Consider the following 6,000-nt stretch of genomic DNA (forward strand, 5'->3'; position numbering starts at 1 on the left):
ATAAAATAAACCAGACATACAGATGGGCCCCAGACAGTGGAGAAAAATTCATCACAGCACTAAAGTCACCTGATCTCACAAGTAAAATATCAAAATTTAAAGAAAACCCATACGAGATCACCAGAGATGGTGTAAACATGGCCATAGAGGATATAAATATGATCTTCCATGAGGCAGCTGTAAAAGCCGACCTTCTGAAACAGAAGAGGAAGCTTCACAAAAGACAAAATAAAAATAAGAAATGGTTTGACCACGAATGCAAAAATGCCAGAAAAGACCTGAGAAATATATCAAACCAAAAGCATCGGCAACCAAACAATCCGGACCTACGTACTAGATACAATGAAACCCTCAAAAGATATAAACACACCATTCGGAACAAAACACAAAACTATACCCACAAAATACTCGAAGAAATTGAAAACTCCACCAATCCAAAACAATTCTGGGCAATGTGGAATAACCTGAGTACAACACAATTGCAAGCATTACCAATCCAAGATGGCGACATCTGGAGAACACATTTTGAAAACCTCTACAAAGACATCCCAATAAACGAAACAAACCCAAGTCAACATCAGGTCACAGAAAAACTCCACACATTAGAAGCAACAATTAAAGACAACCAAAACCCTCTAGACTCCCCAATCACATGGAAAGAACTGGCCACAAAAACAAAATCTCTCCACCTAAAGAAAGCCTGTGGCCCAGACAACATCAAAAATGAAATGCTAAAGTTCAGCAATATGGAGATGCAGGGTGCGATACTCAAACTATTCAACATCATATTACGCTCAGGCTGTTTTCCCGATATCTGGTGCCAAGGACTAATCTCCCCCATATATAAAAGTGGAAACAAATCAGACCCAAATAACTACCACGGCATCTGTGTCAACAGTTGTCTAGGGAAGTTATTCTGCAGTATTCTAAATAGCAGATTACTTGATTTCCTTAACAAACATAATATCCTCAGAAAAAACCAAATAGGCTTTCTTCCAAAACACCGCACCGCCGACCATATCTATACCCTTCACACCCTCATTGAAAAACATATACACCAAACAAAAAATGGGAAAATATTCGCCTGTTTCATCGACTTCAAGAAAGCCTTTGACTCTATATGGCACGAAGGGCTCTATTATAAACTTCTTCAGTGTGGAATAGGGGGCAAAGTCTATGACCTTATTAAATCAATGTATCTGAAAAACAAATGCGGGGTCAAAATTGGAGACAAACGCACCGATTTCTTCACCCAGAGAAGAGGCGTCCGGCAGGGCTGCAATTTGAGCCCGACCCTGTTCAACATATACATAAATGAATTAGCAGACATGCTGGAGCAAAGCGAGTCACCAGGTCTCCGTCTCCTGGATGGAGAAGTGAAATCCCTGTTCTATGCGGACGACCTGGTTCTGCTGTCTCCCACAGAACAGGGATTACAGCAACAACTAGACCTACTCGACAAATCCTGCCAAAATTGGGCTCTAACAGTAAATCTAAAGAAAACCAACATCATGATTTTTCAAAAAGGCCCAGATGTCAGGAAAACAAATACCAGTTTACCCTCAGTGATACCACTATAGGACACACTATGAGCTACACCTACCTTGGTCTAACTATTACAGCATCAGGGAGCTTCAGCATAGCAGTGAATGCACTAAAAGAAAAAGCCCGAAGAGCCCTATATGCAATAAAAAGAAAATTCTACAACATCCAAATCCCAATCAAAATCTGGCTCAAAATATTTTACAGCATAATCCTGCCCATTGCACTGTACGGTAGTGAAGTATGGGGCCCGCTAAATCACCAAAGCTACACTAAATGGGAAAAACACACAATAGAAGCCCTACATGCAGAATTCTGCCGAAGCATCCTTCGCACCCAAAGAAAAACACCAACAAATGCATGCAGAGCCGAACTAGGCAGATACCCACTGATAATAAACATCCAAAAACGAGCACTAAACTTCCTAAATCACCTCAAATCTAGCTCCCCAGACACCGTTCATTTCAAAGCCTTTCAGACCCAAGAGCTAAACCCAGAAAAGAGTCCCCTGAGTCAGCTGCTACTGAAACTAAGTACTCAGCCGGACCCTGACCAGCCCCAGACCAACACAGCCGTCCAAACACCAATCCGAGTGAACCAAATCATTAAAAAATGCAAAGAAACCTACCTGGAACATTGGAACAAAATAACAGAAAGCCAAAGCAGATTAGAATGTTACCGGGCCCTAAAAAGAGAATATAAACTGGCAGACTACCTCACGACCATCAGAGACACAAAACAGAGACAGACCCTCACCAGGTACAGACTAAGCGACCACCAACTGGAAATTGAAAAAGGCAGATACAAGAAATCCTGGCAGCCTAGAGAGAATAGAATATGCGATCAATGTCTGGCTGGCGAGGTTGAAACCGAAATGCATTTCCTCCTAAAATGCGAAAAATTCAACACATCAAGAAACATATTATTCAACAAGCTAAGCCAAACAACCCCAGATTTCAAGGAATTGGATGATCTGTCAAAATTGAGATTAGTCCTAGGAGAAGGAGACAAACGATACCTTGGGGCCAAATATGTAACAACATGTCACAACCTGAGGACTGTTTAAAATTAAGACTGTTTAAAATTAATATTGAACGTACCAAATGAAGTACAAAGACTGTTTAAAATTAATATTGTTTAAAAGTAATATTGTATGTACCCAACAAATGTCAAATCGATTGACACCTAAAGAATGTTAGAAAACTGTACCTTTTTGCAATGTAAGCTTTGGCAATATGGTTCTCTGTAAACTTTCATGCCAATCAAGCATTTGAATGGAATGGAATGGAATGGATTGGGAGTGTGAGAGAGAGAGATTGGGAGTGTGAGAGAGAGAGAGTCAGATTGGGAGTGTGAGAGAGAGAGTGATTGGGAGTGTGAGAGAGAGAGATTGGTAGTGTGAGAGAGAGAGATTGGAAGTGTGAGAGAGAGAGAGATTGGAGTGTGAGAGAGAGAGAGAGATTGGGAATGTGAGAGAGAGAGAGATTGGGAGTGTGAGAGAGAGAGAGATTGGGAGTGTGAGAGACAGAGAGATTGGGAGTGTGAGAGAGAGAGATTGGTAGTGTGAAAGAGAGAGATTGGAAGTGTGAGAGAGAGAGAGATTGGGAGTGTGAGAGAGAGAGTGATTGGGAGTGTGAGAGAGAGAGATTGGTAGTGTGAGAGAGAGAGATTGGAAGTGTGAGAGAGAGAGAGATTGGAGTGTGAGAGAGAGAGAGAGATTGGGAATGTGAGAGAGAGAGAGATTGGGAGTGTGAGAGAGAGAGAGATTGGGAGTGTGAGAGACAGAGAGATTGGGAGGGTGAGAGAGAGAGAATGGTAGTGTGAAAGAGAGAGATTGGAAGTGTGAGAGAGAGAGAGATTGGGAGTGTGAGAGAGAGAGAGAGATTGGGAGTGTGAGAGAGAGACAGATTGGGAGTGTGAGAGACAGAGAGATTGGGAGTGTCAGAGAGAGAGAGATTGGGTGTGAGAGAGAGAGAGATTGGGAGTGTGAGAGAGAGAGAGATTGGGAGTGTGAGAGAGAGACTGGGAGAGAGAGAGAAAGATTGGGAGTGTGAGAGAGAGAGAGATTGGGAGTGTGAGAGAGAGAGAGATTGGGAGTGTGAGAGAGAGAGAGATTGGGAGTGTGAGAGAGATAGAGACTGGGAGTGAGTGAGATGGAGAGACTGGGAGTGAGAGAGAGAGAGACTGGGAGTGTGAGAGAGAGAGACTGGGAGTGTGTGAGAGAGAGAGAGACTGGGAGTGTGTGAGAGGGAGAGGCTGGGAGTGTGAGAGAGAGAGACTGGGAGTGTGTGAGAGAGAGACTGGGAGTGTGTGAGAGAGATAGAGACTGGGAGTGTGTGAGAGAGAGAGATTGGGAGTGTGAGAGAGATTGGGTGTGTGAGAGAGAGAGAGATTGGGAGTGAGAGAGAGAGAGATTGGGAGTGAGAGAGAGAGAGAGATTGGGAGTGTGAGAGAGAGAGAGACTGGGAGTGAGAGAGAGAGAGAGATTGGGAGTGTGAGAGAGAGAGATTGGGAGTGAGAGAGAGAGAGATTGGGAGTGAGAGAGAGAGAGATTGGGAGTGTGAGAGAGAGAGAGATTGGGAGTGTGAGAGAGAGAGTGATTGGGAGTGTGAGAGAGAGAGATTGGGAGTGATAGAGAGAGCGAGATTGGGAGTTTGAGAGAGAGAGAGATTGGGAGTGTGAGAGAGAGAGATTGGGAGTGTGAGAGAGACTGGGAGTGAGAGCGAGAGAGATTGGGAGTGTGAGAGAGAGAGAGATTGGGATTGTGAGAGAGAGAGAGATTGGGAGTGTGAGAGAGAGAGACTGGGAGTGAGTGAGAGGTAGAGACTGGGAGTGTGAGAGAGAGAGACTGGGAGTGTGAGAGAGAGAGACTGGGAGTGTGAGAGCGAGAGATTGGGAGTGAGCGAGAGAGAGATTGGGAGTGTGAGAGAGAGAGAATGGGAGTGTGAGAGAGAGAGACTGGGAGTGTGAGAGAGAGAGACTGGGACTGTGTGAGAGAGAGAGACTGGGAGTGTGAGACAGAGAAATTGGGAGTGAGAGAGAGAGAGAGAGATTGGGAGTGAGAGAGAGTGAGAGATTGGGAGTGTGAGAGAGAGAGAGACTGGGAGTGAGAGAGAGAGATTGGGAGTGTGAGAGAGAGAGATTGGGAGTGTCAGAGAGAGAGAGATTGGGAGTTTAAGAGAGAGAGGGATTGGCAGTGTGAGAGAGAAATAGATTGGGAGTGTGAGAGAGAGAGATTGGGAGTGTGAGAGAGACTGGGAGTGAGAGAGAGAGAGTGATTGGGAGTGTGAGAGAGAGAGAGAGATTGGGAGTGTGAGAGAGAGAGAGAGATAGGAAGTGTGAGAGAGAGAGACTGGGAGTGAGTGAGAGGGAGAGACTGGGAGTGTGAGAGAGAGAGACTGGGAGTGTGAGAGAGAGAGAGAGACTGGGAGTGTGTGAGAGAGAGAGATTGGTAGTGTGAGAGAGAGACTGGGAGTGTGAGAGAGTGAGAGATTGGTAGTGTGAGAGAGAGAGATTGGGAGTGTGATAGAGAGAGACTGGGAGTGAGTGAGAGGGAGTGACTGGGAGTGTGAGAGAGAGAGACTGGGAGTGTGAGAGAGAGAGACTGGGAGTGTGTGAGAGAGAGAGAGACTGGGAGTGTGAGAGAGAGAGATTGGGAGTGAGAGAGAGAGAGATTGGGAGTGTGAGAGAGAGAGATTGGGAGTGTGAGAGAGAGCGAGACTGGGAGTGAGAGAGAGAGAGAGATTGGGAGTGTGAGAGAGAGAGAGATTGGGAGTGAGAGAGAGAGAGATTGGGAGTGAGAGAGAGAGAGATTGGGAGTGTGAGAGAGAGAGAGATTGGGAGTGTGAGAGAGAGAGTGATTGGGAGTGTGAGAGAGAGAGATTGGGAGTGATAGAGAGAGCGAGATTGGGAGTTTGAGAGAGAGAGAGATTGGGAGTGTGAGAGAGAGAGATTGGGAGTGTGAGAGAGACTGGGAGTGAGAGCGAGAGAGATTGGGAGTGTGAGAGAGAGAGAGATTGGGAGTGTGAGAGAGAGAGAGATTTGGAATGTGAGAGGGAGAGAGATTGGGAGTGTGAGAGAGATTGGGAGTGTGAGAGAGAGAGAGATTGAAAGTGTGAGAGAGAGAGATTGGGAGTGTGAGAGAGAGAGAGATTGGGAGTATGAGAGAGAGAGAGAGACTGGGAGTGTGAGAGAGAGAGAGAGATTGGGAGTGTGAGAGAGAGAGAGATTGGGAGTGTGAGAGAGAGAGATTGCGAGTGAGTGAGATAGAGAGACTGGGGGTGTGAGAGAGATTGTGAGTGTGAGAGAGTGAGGGATTGGGAGTGTGAGAGAGAGAGAGACTGGGAGTGTGTGAGAGAGAGAGAGAGTGGGGGGTGAGAGAGAGAGAGAGAGAGAAAGTGGGAGTGTGAGAGAGAGAGAGAGAGACTGGGAGTGAGAGAGAGACTGGGAATGTGTGAG

The sequence above is a fragment of the Somniosus microcephalus genome, chromosome 4 (genome assembly GCF_052327205.1).
Source record: "Somniosus microcephalus isolate GS21.2 chromosome 4, FLI_Smic_1.0, whole genome shotgun sequence".
In the NCBI taxonomy this organism is placed as follows: domain Eukaryota; kingdom Metazoa; phylum Chordata; class Chondrichthyes; order Squaliformes; family Somniosidae; genus Somniosus; species Somniosus microcephalus.